The 19,978-nt window shown below is 42.2% G+C and overlaps 1 long non-coding RNA gene across 1 annotated transcript in view; it reads left to right on the forward strand.

Moving 5' to 3' along the window:
- Positions 1 to 1,374: 1,374 nt before the first annotated feature.
- The window catches only part of LOC118587406, a 159,549-nt gene continuing 140,945 nt past the window's right edge, over positions 1,375 to 19,978 (forward strand). The window contains exon 1 of the long non-coding RNA XR_004945456.1: positions 1,375 to 1,785. This is a non-coding gene — a long non-coding RNA (uncharacterized LOC118587406). The remainder of the gene's footprint in view (positions 1,786 to 19,978) is intronic.

Consider the following 19,978-nt stretch of genomic DNA (forward strand, 5'->3'; position numbering starts at 1 on the left):
TTGGGCGGGGAGACACTGCCTGTGTGCTGAGAGCTTTCATCTTCCTAAGTGTTTTTCCTTTCCAGTCACGTTTTACAGCTGGAGTTACTCAGCGAATTAATAGCTACAGAAATGCAAAGCTCTTTTCTTATTACATTCTATCGATCTGGTTGCACTGTCATCAATTGAAAGACCTGGAAAGTGTGATGGAGAGTTGAACTCTGGATTCTATGTGCATTTGGGCCCAGATCTGTCTGAAAGGAGCCCTTTGGTCTGACGTGAATTATTCTTTCTTTGTCAGTCCTCGCAAGAGCTTTATTCAGGCCTTGTGAGATTTACAATGAGAAATTGTACACTGCCTCTGCTCTTACAGGAAATTCAAAACTCAGAGTGCTTCTCCGTGGAGTTGGGAGTAAACCATTCTGTACAACGCTCTTTATTGATTACCTACATATGACAGTGAAGAAAAACAAACAAACAAACAACAACAACAACAACAACAAAAGAAACAACCCCAAATCAAATCCCCAAATGTGGAAGGCAGATGTTTTGTTCATGTCTTAAGCGATTTTCTTTGCAGCATTGCATGTCAAGAGGTTGCTCTCTTTCATTTCCATTTGCTCCATCCTTGTTCTAGGAATGTATGAAACCCGAGAGAGGCCAGTGTCCAGTTAGAGGGTTTGCTTATGGTTATATTGCTATTTTGATTGCTTAACCTACTCTTCCATAGATTTCTCCCATAAATTCAAATTAACTTGAGAATTTTATATACATATTTCATAAAAAGGAGTCTTCTAAAACATCTCAATGGGGGAGGAGTCTCCAGTTCAGATAAGAACACATCCACCTTATTACTTCAGTTCACAAAGCAATGCCCAGGTGTTTGTGTGGTAGTTTATTACATTTTAATGAGACAAGAGTTTATTATTTAGATATTTCAGGTTAGAGAACCAGAATTTACCAGCACATTTGAATCAGCCACAGAGAATCATACAGTTCTACGGTTTAGATGAATTTACAGGTTTAGTACATGTTATCAATAACACATGTCCCACCTAGTGTTTTCGTCCTTATGGAGGGCGTGTGCTTAAATTTTCTTCCTCAAGGTGTGTCTGAATCCTGCTAGGGCTTTTCAGCCCGAAAAGACAGGAAGTACATACACGGTCACAGAGCACGACCTCCTTCTAGAACACATCTTGAAAATGTTTTGAACGCTTTCTGAGCACAGGGACAATGGCTTACGTTTTTTGGGGGGGGGGGGTGGGGGGTGGTGTCCTCCTGTCTGACCTTTGGCTTGCCGAGAGATGTGCATCGCTACCCTGGACTCCCTTGGCTGCTTTCAGGCTGCGGAGAAGGCGGCACCCACGTTGGGAAGCAAAAGCTGTCGCAGGCTGCCTTGCCCATGACAGCGTGTCTAAAAATACATCCACCGAGACGCAGGCATATGCTCGCGCCTCGGTGTGAAGGAGCTCTCGCCTGTGTTTCTCGCCATCTCCATCTAAATGCTGGAGCGAGGAGTTAAATTATTCCAGAAGGCCCGCCAGGGTCTGATTTGCCACTGTCTGCTTCCTCGTTGCCTTTGAATGGGACCCTTGATCCAAGGCTTTCAGAGACCAGCCGGTGCTGATGGGGGTCTGTGACTTGGCGGTGGCGCCAGCTTGCTCCTTCTCTGTCTCAGGCATGGTTTTCTGTCCTGCTGGGGAGGGCGAGAGCGCTGGGCAGAGGTGGCACCTGACCCGCTAGAACTCCGATGTCACTGCTGTGGCTGTTACTCCCCTCGGCAAGAGTCAAGGCGCACGCAGGACGGTGGGTCACCTCGCTAGCTATTTTGCACATTTCCTTTCTCCTCCTCAACCTTGTTAGTTTTTTTCCCCCTCTAAGTGCCCAGGGTTTGAGGGGGTTCCTCAGCCCTTCTCTACCCTTGATCTATTCTGATCTGAATCTCTCTCCCGGATTTGTAGCACTTCCTCTCATTAGGAAAGCTTGCTAGACTCTCATTCCCTGTCTCTGTAAACAGTTTTTAATGATCTGTTGTTGTTGGGGGGGTCCTCTCTTTGGATGTCAGCTCCAAATTTCTTAGTTTCTGTGGCTACCTCCCATGTTAAAGGGGGAGAAATTATTGTTGAGCTATTGTGCTCGAGAAGAGAGAAAACAGAAAGGGCTCTTTAGAGTGATCATCTCAAGAAAAGAGAGCAGAGTAGATGGACCACAGAGGATGCTGTGCCTGTACCTCTGTTCCAACCCGGCTGCAAAAAAAAAGGTCTCCAGGTGAGACTGCTCTCTCCTTTGCAGAGTCAGAAGACATCAAGATATTTTGTGTCTGGTGTGAAATGATTCTAATTCTAACAAGAAGCTTTAGTGGAAGAAACCCCATTTTCCATGTTTGAGCAAGGAGGGGCACAAAGCACACACACAAACTCAGCTCCAGGCTGCACCATTTCTCAGGAAACTTAACCGTGAGGGAGAGCGATTGTTACTTAGTCTCTCTTCCCTGTTTTCATGTTAGCACTATTTCTGTGTCCTTCGCCACTGAAGGCAATGCCTTGTTTTTCCACAGGTTTTGTGGAGGTTTCTGTAAAAATGAGATAAAAGAATTCCTTATTTTATTTCAGACGGGGAGTGAGCTCAGAATCCATCCAGCACAAGCTAAGGCAGGCATGTCCAACATAAGCTGTTACTCTCCATGAGCAACTAAACACCTCAACACGCACACCCCTCCCCAAAACAAACACACCCGTTAGCCAAAAATCTAGGCTGACTATAAATCTTGAAGTGCGTTCCTCTGTGGAGGAGAATGAACCTCCCAGGATGCTTTTCTGCTGCTGAATGTTTTCTCTTGCTTTTCTTCTCTGCTAAATTTCCTTAGCTTCTTTCATAGAAACCACTGAGACAGACAAAGAACGTTAGCCACACAGTTACTTTTAGCTCCCTGCGACAGCTGGTTAGAAGGGAGTAAGGGATCAAATATGCTGTGAACTCGCATTTGTCTAAGACATTTGCTTAACACATCTTATTTCAATGATGCCCAAGAAACACACGTGGTTGTGGATGCACCACAGCTAATTACTTGTCTGGGTTTGTTAATAACCAGAGTAGGACATAGATTTAAGGGGTACGCAGGAGGGAAAACAGAGAGAGGAGCTGCTTTGTACAGTCTGTGAGTTGTGTGATCCAGCTGCTGGGATATATACGTGTCTTTCCACCTTTGTTCCGTCGCAGGCATTGAAAGCCTCAGTGATTGCTGACTAATTGATATTTGTAGTCACTGTGATGGGCTTCTTAGGTCAGAAATGTGTGCAGATGTGTGTCTTGGTGCAAATACTAAGGAACACCCAGGCTCACTTCCACAGGCAGAAGGTCGTTCTCTATATCAACAGAGAGGTGTGATGGAGGTTGTAGGACATAAAACAGGAGAGAGAGAAAGAGGGAGGAGAGAGGGAGGGAGAGAGACAGGGAGAGAGAGGAAGAGAGAGAGTGAGCAGTAGTGAGGGAGGGCATAACCCTGAAATAGTGCCAAATGCATTTGCAAATGCAGAAAACTTCAGAACCATCCAACAATTCAAGACACCTTTTTTTCCTCTTCTTTGTGAGACGCCTCTATCCAGACTATTTGCAAAATGATAATAATAATAATATTAATAGTAACCTGGACAAGGTGAGAGCCCTGCACCTTAGCTCAGAATTCATCCGGTTTCCTTCTCCCCTCTGCCTTGTGTTTCTCCATTCATTGTCCATGCATCAGATGGCAGCCACCCTTGCTCTTGAATGCCAGTGTCCCAGCAGGCGTGGAAAGGGGACTGAGAGAAGGCATTGTCAAAGCCAGGGCTGCCTGTTGTTTCCTTTGCTTTCACTGCTCTGCTTTTTAATTTTTTTTCCTGACGCTTTCCTGTCCTAGTGGCCTCTGTCCAGGAGGAGGGAGAAAATTACAGGGGTTCATAGAAGAGAGGAATGGAATGTTTTCATTGTACACTGTTTTAATAAACAGCTCAGCAGTGCAGTCTACAGAATTAGGAAATGGAGTAAGAGCAGAGGATTCTGGTAGTAGGAGATGGAGGGGGAGGCTGTGGAGGCCCGCCTCAGCTTCCTTGCCCAAGGCAGTTTCTTCTATCACAATCCCTGTTGAGTGTTGTGTCTTTTAGTCTTCAAAATCGTGGGAAAGGGCTCACGCATCTGTCAAACTTCCTGTCTCCTTATTTATTGGTTCTGTGCAAACCTATATGGAAATTTTAGGGAAGGCCAGAGCTGCTGCTGTGTGTGTTCTGCTCTGAATTCAGTTCTGTCTGGGTCTGTGGTTGTCTTTTTGGGTCATCTAAGTCTGCATGTAAAATTTGTTTGGTAACTTTATGAATTATAACACACACACACACACACACACACACACACACACTCACGCACACACACACAGCATTATTTGTGCAGGTGTCTATCTTGGTTTTCTGTTGTTTTATCCCTTAAACTGAGCTGCTGTTTTGGATGACATTCATGCATGAGTAATCGATTACCTTCTGTGAGCAGGCCAACTCCTGAGACCCCCTAAAGTTTTCAGAGGCTACACCCCTAATGAAATTCCTGGGAAGCGACTTCAACAGTGTTTTTGAGAGAGCATGAGAGTGCTAGGTTTTTCAATCTGCCACTTTGACTTTCTGCAATTTTTATCTCTTCAAATAAATAAAATCAACTCACAATATTTCCATATACACTGACTTACAGGATGGATTAAATGCCAACTCTTTGTGCAAATAATTTAGCTACTAACCACTTTCATGCATTTCACAAACTTAAGTTTTAGCTTAGAAAAATCACTTGGCTCCAAGCAGGTAACTATCATTTACTTCCAAGAGTCCATTTAAGGAAAAAAAAAAGATTCTCAATTCTCCCCCCTTTTCCCCTCTCATGCTGTTCCCTCCCCTCCTGCCCCCCACTATGGCTGGAGTCTAAGATTCTTTACCATTTTTAAAAATTTGCTAAATATTCAGCATTTCAGTTCTAAATGTATTTTAAGTCAAAGGTGGCTATACCTACATGCAGAGACCACACTGTATTCCCGGAAGCCATTCAATTGAAACCACATGCTGTGGGTGGGTAGTTGCTGGTTAATATAAACTCTTGATTTCTTTCTTTCTCAAGTAATGATAACAGTCTGTTAATGTGAGTTTGGAAAAATCTTCTGGGTTTCCAGGAAAACCTGTAAATCTTAAGTCTGAGACTGTGTATGTGGGCATCTGGTCTGGTGAACAGCCCATATATCCTTTCTCGTTCCCTTCTGAGGGACCGAGCCACCTTGTCCCTCTTTTGACAGTTTGAAATGTCTGTAAAAAACAAACTTCTTGAAGAAATGCAAGGCAGGCCACAGTGTGAACACAGGTTGATAATTAATTAATTAATCGTGGCTTAATTGCGGCCACCTTGATAGGCCTCTGTTTAATTTCCAGGGTCTGTCTGCTGCACTTTAGACCAGACATTATGAGGAAGGATAATTTACCTGTGATATAGTACTTACAGATATTTAAAAAAATGCTTTAAAAATATTGCTAGAGATAACACCCAAGGCCTTTAATATGCTAGGGAAAAACCATTGAGCTACATCTTTGGCATCCTATCATTTTTGAATTATTGAACAGTCATTTGGGGTTGATTCAAAAGTCAAAATTATTCAAGTGAGTTTTGGGGATGGAGAGGTTTGGAGTTGGTCTCCCAGCTTCTTCAGAGCATTTTGGACAGAGAGAAATGGATCAAGGATCCCAGTTTTCTGGTCAGCTCTCCTTTGGTAAAATCTGAGATGGGTAAAATGTGAGGTTGAGCTGTCTTTCCATTTAAAATACCCAAAAAGCCACATAGAGGGGCTCACATCCCTGAATCTGTGGGATTGAAGCCATGGGAAGTTCTCCTTGCTCTTTGTCAAGTAGTTGAGTTTCCCAATGGAGCTGAAGGTGTCCTCATGCCCAGGGGGACAAAGCTAGAAGAAACCTATTTTAGCTTGTGCCCTCTAGAGATATTTAACTTCTGGGATGACTAGAAAAGAATAACTGAGTTTGGTCCAAGACTGATCCCAAAATGTGCTAAAGGTATGGTTTCAAGTTTATGTGTTAATCAATATATGTCACCAGATCTCTATAGTTGTTTCAGTAGACATAAAACTTCTGGTTTTCTTTTTATTTGTTGAGATATGTTCTCACACTATAGCCCAAGCTGCCCTTTTACTTATGACAATCCTCCTGCCTCAGCCTCTCAAATGCTGGGATTATAAGAGCATGCTACCACATCTAGCTGACTTTGAAAACATGCCGACCTCTCACCTGTGTAGTTGGAAGTTTTCCTGTGTCCTGCCTGGTCCGTGGTTGGGACAGACCTTTCACCCATAGTCCCATAGCCTTTATAAAATAGTCCCACAGAGAGGCTTAATAAGGCTATAAACACATTTATATTTTTTATTTATTGTTATTTTAAAGTAAGTGTATATGTATGTGTTTGCATATGAGTGCATGTGCCCACAGAGGCCAAAGTCAGAGCCTCTGGAACTGGAGTTACAAATGGTTGTGAACCACCAGATATAGATTCTGGAAACTAAACTCTGCAAGAGCAGTTAGTACTTTTAACCACTGGTCCATCTCTGTAAACCACAAACATCTTTTTTAAAGAAAAGAAACAGTACTTTTTTTTTTTTTTGAAACAGTACTTTTGACATTGTGGGACAATGTCTTACCCAGGATCAAATAATAGATCACATGTATATGAACACTGAATATAGAATGTGGTTCCTCATTACTCCTTACTGATAATGCCCTCATACTGATGTAAAGAACCCGATAAAATGACAGAGCACAGCCATGACTAATAAACTAATTTCCAGTCCCATGATTAGTTGAAAACATTTTCTTTTTTCAAAACTATGTGTTTGTTACCAAGACTGTGCAATTCTGAAGCAGAAATACCTTTTGGATTTATCTCATATTAGCACTGGTAAGATTTCTTTCTTTTTCTTCCAATGGGGAGGCACAGTGGCCAGTCCTCCACTATCAAAGGATCTGAAGGCTCTGCAGATCAAAGTTCACATAACTGCATTTGTGATGTAGAGATCTTAGTTGTCATAGAAGTACAAAGCATGGCTATCAGTGCTAACCAACCACCATAGCATACTCTCCTTGTGACAGTGGGGATATAAATAGAAAATTCCCAGTGATTTGTCAGCTCAGCAAGGGGGTGGCACATGGAGGTGGTGTTTTGTGTTCAAGGAGTTGTGTAGCTTGAGAGCTTCTCTCCAGGTCCTGTCAAGCCTCAGCAGTCCTGTAGCCCACTTATAAAATAAACACACAGACTCTTATATTACTTACAAACTGTATGGCCGTGGCAGGCTTCTTGCTATCTAGTTCTTATATCCTAAATTAACACATTCCTATTAGTCTATAAGTTGCCACATGGCTTGTGGCTTACTGGTACCTTACATCTTGCTTGTCATGGCAGCAGCTGGCAGTATCTCGCTGCCTCAGCCTTCCACTTCCCAGAATTCTCTTCTCTGCTTGTCCCGCCTATACTTCCTGCCTGGCTACTGGCCAATCAGTATTTTATTTATTAACCAATCAGAGCAACACATTTGACATAAGAGAACATCTCACAGCAGAGTTGAGTTTAAAAGTAAGCAAATGTGAGAAATGAGGATGTTATCTAGAGATTAGTGCTTTGAGAGAAGTTTGATTTTTTCACTCTTAATTGTTTTCAGGGTAGAGTCTAGGGTCCACAGTCTTTGTGTACAGATTGCCTACAGTCCTATAGAGTTTTGGGACTTCTTTGAAAATAATTATACTATCCTGACAATTGGTTTGTTAAGTAAAGTATCAAGTACTCTAGCATATGATAAGAGACAAAAATACAACAGCCCATGGCATATAGGCATATTATATAATGTGTATGCATTCATTTAGTATAAAATATTTACAATAAATATTTTATTAATTTATTAAGGAGTGGAGAATGTGCATGCTATAGCACATGTGTGGAGTTCAGAGTATAATTTAAAGGAGTTGGTTTTCTCCCTCCACCTTGTGGATTCCTGAGATCAAACTTGGGTGGTCAAGCTTGGGGGCAGGTGCTCCTATCTACTGAGCTATCTCAATAGCTTTAGTATGAACTTGTATATAAAAGAAGCAGTGAGGATTTGGGGAAAATCCTTCCCCTAGCTACGTCTCTGGGCACAGATCTAGAAACGAGATGGTATGGAAATTAGTTGCTTCAGAACCGTTGAAAATGAAATTTGTAGTAGGGTATAAAAGGCTCTCTCAAGTGAATAGTCCTTCACATTGTTAGCATCATTGCAGTATCTCTCCTCTCTTCAGTTTGTCTTACCAGCCTCCGTCCCTTGGGAGCCTCCTGTCCCACCCTTACCTCAGCCCCTGACAAGGAAGAATGGAAATGGTACCCAATAGAAGTGCCAGCATCACTGGCCAGTGAAGCCAGGCTGTTTAAGCATAAGCTAAGAACTTAGAGATAAATGTATTCTATTCAGTCTATTGAAGGAAAACTATTATTACCATGCAAAGTCATTTGGCAATGATAATCTAATCCGTCTTCACAGTCTCCACTGCCTGTATACATAAAGAGAAACTAGGGGTTCAGTGGTGTTCTGTCTTACCCACAGTTAAGTCACACAAGGGTTGGGGAGATGGAACCCTGTGTAAAATTCCGGATATAGTGGCATGCACCTGTAATCCATCACTGGGAGGATAGACAGGGACATATCTGGGCTTGTTGCCCAGTCAGATCCAAGGGTTCAGTGAGAGGTTGGGCTTCAAACAGCAACAACCAAAAACCAAAACAAACAAAAACAAGATGGAGAGTTGATAACATCGGTCAGTGTTGGACCTGCTTTATAAGGTTCTTGGTCTCTTCTTAAAGGAATTATAATAAAGGCACAGACAGACTGCAAAGTAGCAAGTAAACTTCATTCAAAAGCAAAGTGATAGTATAGGTCAGAATATTCTGTCGCGATTGACAGTGGGCCACCTGAGTGGGACACTGCCCAAGGATGACTGTTGTTATTGAAGCTCTTTTTATGGAGTTCAAAAGAGAGAAGGTTTGGGCATAGTGTAAGGGATTATCTGTTTTGATTGACAGGTTTAGATTATGTAAGTTTTTCCTCACTGTACATGTCCCTTCCCATAATGAGTCTGACTTTAGTCATGCATGTCTAATTATGTGTAGGTATAAAGTGAAGAATGGGCAATTCTTTCTAAAAGTTCATTCCAGAGGACAGAATTTGCCTTAATAGATATCTACCGCAAATTAGTTCAAACTAGATTGGCCTCCTTGCTCCTAATCTGAGATATAACTGGGGGTGTTTGAATAGAAACTGTCCATACTTGATGGTTGGTAAGGGAAGTGGAAACTCATTCCATTGTTTTGGGAGAGTGTCTGTGAGGTGTGTCAATGCAGTGGGGGATTCTACGCTGTGAAGTAAATTGTTAGGAGAGAAGTGTGTGTTCATAGTACATACAGGAGAGGGTCATAGCTTGTCAAATATATCATTAGGAGAAGGAGGTGTTGTATATCCCAAACTAAGTAGAGTCCCATGTTGCTAATCTGTTCTGTGTCCTTGCCTGCTTCAGAGTGATTGAGGAAGATACTCAATGCCATCCTGAAGCCTCCACACATACAGAGACATGTACACATGTACTCCTACAACATGTAAACACAGGATCATGTGTACACCTATACTTATGAAATGTATGGTGATGGGTCATGAATTGAGACTAAGCCCATGCTTGCCAGGAGCTTCTTGGCCCAGTGTACCTATTGTTCAAGGTCTAGTTGCTGCTGTGGGATGGCTAGTGTGATTAGACGGGGACTGCTCTTAAGAAGCACATACTCAACTGAGGTCCAGTTAGAAAGAAGAAATACATTCTAGTATCCTGATGCACAGTAGGGGAACCACAGACAACAGAATGTGCTCAAGTTTCCAAAACAACTTGAAAATTTTCAAAAAATTTGGAAAGGAAAGATAAGTATTTAAGGAGACCTTTAGACTCTGATTCATACATTATGATATAACATATATTAACATACACACAAGACCCTATGAAAATGTACAATTTCTGTGGATCAATTCAGTAAAAGACCATAAATTAAACTTTGAAAAAACAATTGATACTCCTTGCTAGTTTCCTGGCACAGGGTCAACCTTTGCGTACTTCATACACATTAAATATTTTTTTATTCTTCTCTCCTACAATACATCCCGACTGCAGTTTCCCCTCCCTCCACTCCTCTCAGACCCCACACCCCACCTCAACACACCTGCTCCTCCATATCCACTCCTCCTCTGTTTTCATTCAGAAAAGAGCAGGCCTCCCAAGGATATCAACTGAATAGGGCATACATAATAAGTTACAATAAGATTAGGCACAAACCTTCATATCAAGGCAGGACAAGACAACCCTGTAGGAAGAAAGGGGTCCTAAGAGCTGACAAAAGAATCAGAGACACCTACTACTCCTGTTGTTAGGAGTCCCACTAGAAAACCAAGCTACACAACCATAACATATATACAGGGCAGGCCCATGCAGGCTCCATGATTGCTGCTTCAGTCTCTAGGAGCCCTTATGAGCCCTGCTTAGTTGATTCTGTGGGCTGTGTTCTCCTGGTGTCTTCTGCCCCTCTGGCTCCTAAAATCCTTCCTCCCTGTCTTCTGAGGGGTTCCCTGAGCTCCATCTAATGTTTAACTGTGAGTCTCTGCATCTGTTTCCATCAGTTGCTGGATGAAACCTCTCTGATGACAATTGGGCTAAGCACCAATCTATGAATATAGCAGTTATCATTAGGAATAATTTCATTGACTTTTTTCCAGTCATGTTTGGTTCTACTCTGTGTCTCTGGGCAGGCTAGCTTCCAGTTACTGGTGGTGTCAGCTTTGGGCTCCCTCTCATGGCAAAGGCCTCAAGTTAGACTAATCCTTGTTTGACCACTCACACAAATTCTGTGCTGCCATTACCCCAGATTGGGTTGGAGTCTCAGTCTCACCACTGGAAGGCTTGCCTGGTTCCAGAAGATGACCTGTTCAGACTCTGTATCCCCCATTATTGAGTGTTCACTTAGGGTCACCCTTGAAGATGCCAGGGAGTTTCCACTGCACTAGGTTTCCACATTGTCCTTCAAATGCCCCCCTCCCCAATCCAGTCGTCTCTCCCTGTACTCACTCCCTCCATTCTTTCCTCCACCCATCCCTCCTTTCCCCATCCCCATCTGTCCCCAGTCCACCAAAATCTATTCTATTTCCCCTTCCTAGGGAGATCCATGTGTCCCCCTTGAACCCTCCTTTTTACCTAGCCTCTTTGGATCTGTGGATTGTTGCATGATTATCTTTTACCCAATAGCTAATATCCACTTATGAGGGAATACATACTGTATTAGTTATTAAGCTTTTGTTTTCTCTCATGTAAAACTGATAAAGTAGGACACAAGAACATCAGCACCAGTGACACCAGAGGTACTGTGACTTCTCAGAATGTTTTCTCCCCAGTATTGCTATCCTGAGACAGACCCTCTCCTTTTTTAACAAGTAATTTTGGACTTTTCTACATTTGTACCAGTGCCTTTTTGTTATGAAGGTCAACTACTGCAGTCACTCAAGACAGTATCAATCTTTTCCCACATACTTTAGCCTTTATAAGACTAATATATAAGCCAGACATGGTACCTTGCCTTTGTAATATCAGCACTAGGGAGAATGAGGCAGAAGGATTGCTGTGAGTGCATTCAGGGTCAGCCATGGCTGAGAATGGCACCTTGTCTCAATTAAAAACAAATACATGATCTCCTGCAACAACAACAACAAAACCAACATGGACTATTGTCTTAATTTTTAAATTTTCATTTCATTCTTTCAGGAGTTGGTAAGGCTTCAAGGGGAGGTATCAGTGGATCTTAGCCCTGAAGGTTAAGTATTTTCCCCAAGCAAGGAGAGAAGGTGATAAAAACTGGAAGGAATTCTGAGAAGACAGACTAACAAGATCCCAATCATGGGCTCGTGGAAGTCTGTTAAGTGTTTAGGGGAAGAAGATCTCTTTTGGTTTAGCTGAGGTATGTGCTAAATGGAAGGAAATGGAGGCTTTGAAAAGTGACCTGGGTGGGCGTTGGTGGTGCATTCCTTTAATCCCAGCACTCCAGAGGCAGAGCCAGGTGGATCTCTGTGAATTGAGGCCAGCCTGGTCTACAGAGCGAGTTCCAGGACAGGCACCAAAACTACACAGAAAACCCTGTCTCAAAAAACAAAAGAAATAAAAAACCAACCAACCAACCAACCAACCAACCAACCAACCAACCAACCAACCAACAAACAAAAACAAAAAAAGTGACCTGGCAAGAGAGAAGGGAAAGGGCAGGAGAAGAGAAAATTAAGAAGTGCTTTTCACCAAGAGTGGGCAGCGTTTCAGAACACTAGGAGAAGAGTACAAAATATCCAAACTGTTCATGTCCTCTGGCTTCTTTCAAGTTTCAGATGTGAGAGAAGGTGATGAGGAGGCAGGCAAGGATATTTTGGAAAAGCTTGCTAAGATATCATTCCAAGTTTGATTTTAGAATAATATTATCAAAGATGCTTAAGTTGGGTGTGATGATGGAGGCAAGAAAAGATGGGATCTGAGAGATAAGCAAGAATCAGAAAAAGTGGGATGGTGGAGAGAAAACATTATAGATACCTAAATATTCCATTGAAATGACCAAGATGAGTCCAAGAGAAGAATCAGGGAGTCTGCATAAAATTCTGGGCTCTCTTTGATAGGTGAAGGATTTGCGGTCTTGGAAGATAGACTGTAGTATAAAAAGCTGGAGTTCTGGAGGGATTGAAAGCACGGATGTACGAGTTTGTTGTGAAGCAGAAGAAGTGGCAACTAGCTGCTTCAGCAACAGCACCAGGAAGCCACAATGGAGGGCTGTGCTGACCAGAGAGGTATTTGGGGAGCATGGTGGAGGGGGCAAAGGTTGTTGTTGATGATGGGGACTTGATTTACATCTCACAGCACTGGCTTAAGATGGTGATAAATGGTAAAAAGGTGGCAAATACTTTCAAAGGGCAAAATAATGATACAAGTGACTGGATAATAAAACTAAGTACTTTGCCATTTATCCCTTACTTACAGCTAGAGTCATTATCATCATCATCACCCCCAATTTCTAGAAGAAGAAATGGGCTCTGAGAGATTAAATAAAAGTCTCAAGTGGTTCCAGTTAGTATGCTAGAGTTTAAGCCAAATCATTTACCCAGGGTCATGTTCTGATTGGTCATGTGATGTGTCTTAAAGGTTGGGTCCATGCTAATTCCTTGAATGTGGCATGGTTGCACATGGTTGTTTTCATATCAGCATGTTGTGTGTTGAAGATACGTCCCACTCCACTCCTCACTATCCTCTTTTCTCATCCCCAAGTTCGTCCTCTTAATCTCACTTCTTCCATTTAACGTATACACCCATGCTTTTATGTGACTGCAGGGAATCTCGGAACCGCAAATGAGAGAAAACATACAGTATTAGTCCTCTGGAGACGGCTTACTTCAGCTAATGTGATTGTCTCCAGTTGCCTCCACTTGTTCTGCATATGACTTTGATTTTTCTTTATGGCTAAAAACAAGCTTTATGTTGTATAGATACCACATTTTCTCTATCCATTCCTCTGTTGTTGGACATCTATGCTTTCCCATAATTTATATGTTGGGAGTAGTATAACAACTAGCATTGATATACAAATATCTGTAATATATTGACTTGGGATGGATCTTTGTGTGTGTGTGTGGGGGGGGTAAGCACCCAGGAGTGGTATAGCTGGTTCAAACAGTAGATGTATTTTTAGTTGTTTTTTGTTTGTTTGTTTATAGGAACTCTATGTATGAAGTCCATAGTGGCTGGACTAGTCTATAATCCTTTACCAGCATCATTTGTTGTTAATTGCTTTCTCGCTGACTGTGGTAAGACAGAATCTGAGTACAGTTTTATCTGCATTTCTCTGGTGCTTAGTGAGGTTGAACAATTTTTGTATGGTTATTGGCCATTTTTATTTTCTTTTAAGGAAATAAAACAGCTATCTGTTTGTTTTATTAGCCCATTTGTTGACTGTGATGATTTCCTACTATTTGTTTTTCTGAGTTTTTTATGTAGATTGTATGTTAATCTTCCGTCAGATGTATAGCTGTCAATTCATATTGTGTCAATTCATATTGTCAATTTCATATTGTGTCTCTTCACTCATTTAACTGTTTCCTTTGCTGTACAGAAGCCTTGTGGCTTTGTGAGGTCTCACTTGTCAGTTGTTGGCATTAGTATCTGAGCAACTAGAGTTTCATTCAGAAAGTCTTTGATTATGTATGTATCTAGAATCGTTTTCCCTGTAGTTTCAGGTCTTACATTAAGATCGTGGATCCATTTGGAGTTTTGTAGGCTATGAGAGAGAGGAATCAAATTTAATTATTCTGTGTGTGGATATCTAGTTTTCCCAGCACCATTTGCTTCAGAGGCTGTCTGGTCTCCAGTGTCTTGGCTTCTTTGTAAAAAATCAGGTGGCTTCAGCTGCATTGGTTTATATTTGGGGTTCTTCATTCTGTTCTCTCTCTCTCTCTCTCTCTCTCTCTCTCTCTCTCTCTCTCTCTCTGTGTGTGTGTGTGTGTGTGTGTATGTGTATGTATGTATGTATGTATGTATGCTGTTTTTGCTACTGTAGCTCTACAGAATATTTTGAAATCAAGTGTGATGATATCACCAAAAATATTCTTTTTGCTCAGGACAGCACATTACTTTGGTTGTCTGGGGCCCTTTGTGCTACCATACAGATTTTAAGGTTGTTCTTTTTTCTTGATTATTTTAGTTCCCTCTAGCTAGTGTGGATCCTGAAAACAGGAGACTCTCAGAACTCTTGAATTAAACTGAAATTGTCAATTCTTCAGTGCATCAACTTAATGACTTCCCACTTAGGCTTAGGATTAAACACAGAAGTGAAAAAATGTCAAATTTGAGAGTCCCGCTGAAGGTCTTCTGACCTAACCAGCTCCCTTTGTAGAGGAAATGAAGAGAAAAAGAAAGAGACCAAAAGTCTCATACAGAACTAAAAGCAAAGCTGAACTAAAAGCAAAGCTGAACCTATACCCAGATCTCAGCTTCTCAAACAGGACTGTTCTCACATATTGTGGGATATGAGAAATCCACATACATGAGGTATAAGACAGTCCTCCCTCCTCTGAGCTCTCCAGAGGTAGATGGAAATAAACACCATACATAGGCATTGGATGAGATTTGATAGGCAAAAAACCCTGGACTACTTTTTTAGTCAAGCTTCTCACCATTGACTGAGAGAAGGTTGGTGGCAGAAGCCAACGCAGGAACTGATAAACAATTCATCTAACACCGATCCCAACAAGTACTAAAAGGTGGAGGGACGTGGTGAACTTAATGTGGATGCCACTGGGGTACAGGGGGATCACTTGTTCTTTATACATGTAAAATAGAGTATCTTCCTCTTAGGACAGGTAAGAAGAAACGCTATCCCAAGTTAGATAACAGATCAACTGTTAGACATAACAACAAGGGTCTGGGAATGAGACCTAACTTGTCTCACAAGCTCTATATTATTCTGCATTCACAGGCTCCTTGTCTGCTGTGAGAGGATTATTCTAGCATTTTCTGGCTACTTGCCCTCTCTCCTGAGTTCCTGTCCAAAGCTAATGAGCCTTTCTTACCAGCAAGCCAGGGAGAGAAATCCCTGAAGGCTGACCCACCTTCTCACGCATGTTGGTTCTAAGGCTGGGCAGACACTGGCATTGTACCAATAGTGACTGTTGGCCACAGTGGCCTCCTTGCTCCGTCACCACCATGTGGGACCAAATGGCTCATCTGGTCCCTTCAGCCTGAGCTGCTAGTCAGTGAATCCCAACTACGTAATTTATCTAGCAATTGGCCATGGGAAGCCTCATCTCACCTGGTTCTGGTTAACCTGTTCTATTTGGATTCAGTTCCACTCTCTGGCCTTGATGTTTTGCCTATCACATTAGAGATGCACTTTACCCACACCATTACCTAGCTTTCAATGCTAGGGGTGCAAAACAGGTGCTTGCATTGGCCGGGCAGATAAGCATTCTATACTGAGCTAACAGCTCCCTTCCCTTGACCCCAGACTTCACTAAGTATCTGTTTATCTTGCCTGTCCTCAGGTCCTCTTTGTTCTTGTAGCAGTCATTTAAACACACGTTAAGTTTTTTTGATGAAAAATGTTAGTTCTAAAATAAGCATATCATAAAATGTATATTCCTTGGTGTATGGTTTGATGGTTTTTACTCATGTTTAGATTTGTTGCCCAGAGCAGAGTGTAGAACACTTGTCCTTCCAAGACATTTTCCCCACATCATTGCTTTGTAGTTGTATACCTCTGCCACGCCCTGTCCCCACAACCTCAGATTTGTGAGAATAGCATATTAATGGAATTCTGAGAATATAACATTTTTTGGAGAGATAGTATATGGCTTCTTCTTCTCCTCCTCAATACATTGTCTTTTAGACTCATCCATGTTGCTGGATGTGTCAATAACTTATTTCATTTGGAGAGACCCTTACTACATCACCCACATTGGTCTTGAACTCAGGTTGATCCCTTGCCTCAGCATCTTGAGTGTTGGGATTACAGGCTTGAAACATAATATCCATCTAGAATTTATTTGCCTATATAGCTCAGTGATATTCCATTGTATAACAATATTGCACTTGGTCTTCCATTAACGAATTACAGGACATTTTAATTGCTTCCAGCTCAGAGCGACTGTAAGTAAGATTTCAATAAATATCCATGAGCTGATATTGTGTGATTGTAAGTTTACCTTTGTCTACAGTAAGTTCCCAGAGGCTTTTAAGCTTACCCCTTAATTTGGTTCTCGTCCCACTTTGGAACCGCCAAGGTTTGTTCCACCCCTTGGCCTCCTGCTATCAGACGAAGACCCGAGCCTTTCCTCTCAGATGAGCAGGCTTTGTGGAATCTGTTTCATTTTTGTCTCTTCCATGCCACAGCCTTCCCTTTGCAAATGAGGAACTCCCAGAACACAACCCGAGTGGAGCCCATTTTAATTAATCTAAATCTTCTCAGCTCAGTATTTGTTGTGGTTTGGATTATTGCACCAGTAATGTAGTACCCTCTGCTGGCTGGTTCACAAAGCTGGCTCTGTGCCTGGGCTAAAAAAAATTATAGGTGGAATGGAGACAAGGAAAAGAAGTGGTGTGGGGGAGGAGGAGGGAGAAGGAGGAGTTGTGAGAGCGCCTGTAGAAACGACAGCCTGATGGGGACACTTCATGTATTTGATGCTACACATATAGATAAATGCTGTAATATTTTTGTGGAACCTTACAATATTGTCTTCTGAATTGTAGGCAAAGATGGGCTGTCTGGAAAGCTGGACTCAGCCTGGAGCTGCCACCCAGATTGCTAGTTTGTGAAGCCTTCTGCATACAAATGACTCAGATCCAAACATTCAAAAATGATCTTGGAGGGCCATCTGGTTCTCACTGGTTCTAAAAGCTTCATTCAGCCCGGGTGTGGATCCAGTTCAAAAGATAGCAAGAGCCTTTCACAGAGAAGGTTTAATGTGTTCCACTGACCATGGCTGCAAGCTAGCTTTTAAAACCAGCCAGCCGTGATGCTCTGAGGGCTGGTGGGTGATGGTTTTCATAGGTCAGTGGAAGCCTGATAAATATTTAATTGGTGATGCAGTGGTATAGTGGTATGAACACACACATACACAATTTTATATCATCAGGAAACATGTGTTAATTTGTTTGGGTGTCTGAATCAGTCTGTGATTTAGACTGAACTGGCATGTCAGGCCATGAGGTCTGTCAGAGCCGTGTAATCATTGTGATATGTCATTTTTAATTCTTGAAGACAATACATCCAGCCTTGCAGCCAGGGTGCTGGTGTGCTGACCGCCTTTGCCATGGACATTGTTGGGCTGCTTGCCTTCCTGATCAAAGGAAGGGTTGTGTCCTCTGAAGCCAGGGGATGAGGAATGCTCCTTTGGGAGGCTCACAGTATGAACAGGAATGGGAGCCTATGATCTCAGACCCAGCTTTGGGCTACAACCAAGTCCAGAGACCAGGCATCAGGGAACACGGGTTGAAAACAACCATCTCAGCGAGTGAAGTGCATACAGTGGGTGGGGGTGGGCGTGGGGTACCTGATTTGCTCCTCTTTTCCATCAGTTTTCCCTGTCTCATCTGGCAGTAGTGTACAGGGAGAAATGAGTTTTTCCATTACTACAGGCACACCAACCCAAAATGTTGCCTATGTTGTGGCCTTGAAAAGTTTTCAGTAATAACCCTTTCTCATATTCCAGGATGTAGAATTCTAGAGTGCAGGGGCTGCATCTGGCATAAGGAAGACACACAAGGGAGTTTGTTAAACACTGGGGACAACGAACAGGTTGTTAAGGGCACTGATGCATGAGATGACATACATGGACCTTGGTGAAGTCATTGTACCCCTCCTTGAGGTAACTCAACTTTCTTATGTTCACTCTTAGTGAGTCCCACATCAGGCCTCATCTTTTTGAACCTGCTGAACAACAGAGACCCGCAGTAGCTCTTAGGTGCAAACAAATTGGTGAGTGTTTTTCCAGCAAGTTAATGTTTGTTTTCAAAACCAAACAGCTTCAGTGTTGACCTTGTTCCTCAAGGCTCTTCCAGGAGACAGGAAGCAAAACTCAATGACAGATAACATGTGTGTCTGTTCTAATGTGTCTATGCTATATGAAAGGGCATTTAAAATGGCTTCTCTAAGTGAGGAAATTTAACACTATTGGTTTCTTAAACTCCAGACAGAACCTTGGTCTTTAGAGAAGACTCCCAGGATCTCAGTCAACACTCTTCAGTATGGCTTCTTTTCTTTGCATAGTATAGCATAATTTCACATTGGTGTTTGTGCATGCATGTGTGCTTGCCTCTGTGTGTCTTTGTGTGTGTGTGTGTGTGTGTGTGTGTGTGTGTGTGTGTTGTATGCATGTTTATATGTTTGTGTATGCATAGAGGTCATACTCTCTGCCTTGTTCTTTGAAACAGTGTGCCTTCACTCAGCCTAGAGCTCATTAATTTGGCTACACTGGTACTCAGTAATCTATGGGGAATGTCTACCTATCTCTGCCTGCCCCAGAACTGCTGGGATGACAGACACCTGCCATGGCACTCGCCTTTTGTGTGGGCATTGAGGATTTGAGCTCAGGTCTCATGGTTATGAGTAAACACCTTATCCTCTGCTTTGTCTCTCTAGATCCATATTGACTTGAGATTTCTTTGTTGAGAGGGTTTCCCTGTGTCTTCAGTGTGAATCCTTACAGCACTGTCTGCTCTCTGGAGATCTATGTTGTCTTCCATTGAGGTTACTGATGATAATAGTTCTAATGTGTGTGTTCATTCCTACAAAAGTTACGATCTTGTCTATTTTGAAATGAAAAGTATAGTCATGTTAAATGCCTCCATGTCATTGAGCTACTGTCCCCACTAGCCACCCACTGAGCCTTTCTCATCTGCAAACTGACTTGTGGCTATTAAACAATAATTCCTCTCTCCAGTCTCTTTTCCCAGGCTTTGACAGCCAACCCTTCTACTCTCTGTCCCTGTGAGTTTGAACTGACTTATAGATCTCATCTTAGTGGATCACTTATCTGTTGGTTGCTTCATTGTCACTCAGCATATGGCCTTCAGGTCCATCCATGCCGTAATATGTGCCCGCCGTTGGGTGTTTTTTTTTTTTTTTTTTTTTTTTTTTGTTTTTTTACACTTTTTAAGGCTGAATGATATTTTCTTTTGCTTATATATCATGTCCCAAATCTCCACTCACCTGTCCCTGCACATGTGGTTTCTTCCACTTCTTTCATTGGTGAGAATAACTCTGCTGTGAACATGGGTGCACAGTTATTCTCTTGACTTCCCAATCTCACTTCTTTTGGGTAAATATCCAGAAATGGAATTGAAGGAATGAACAGTTCTTGTAT

This window comes from Onychomys torridus, chromosome 7, assembly GCF_903995425.1.
Source record: "Onychomys torridus chromosome 7, mOncTor1.1, whole genome shotgun sequence".
Lineage (NCBI taxonomy): Eukaryota > Metazoa > Chordata > Mammalia > Rodentia > Cricetidae > Onychomys > Onychomys torridus.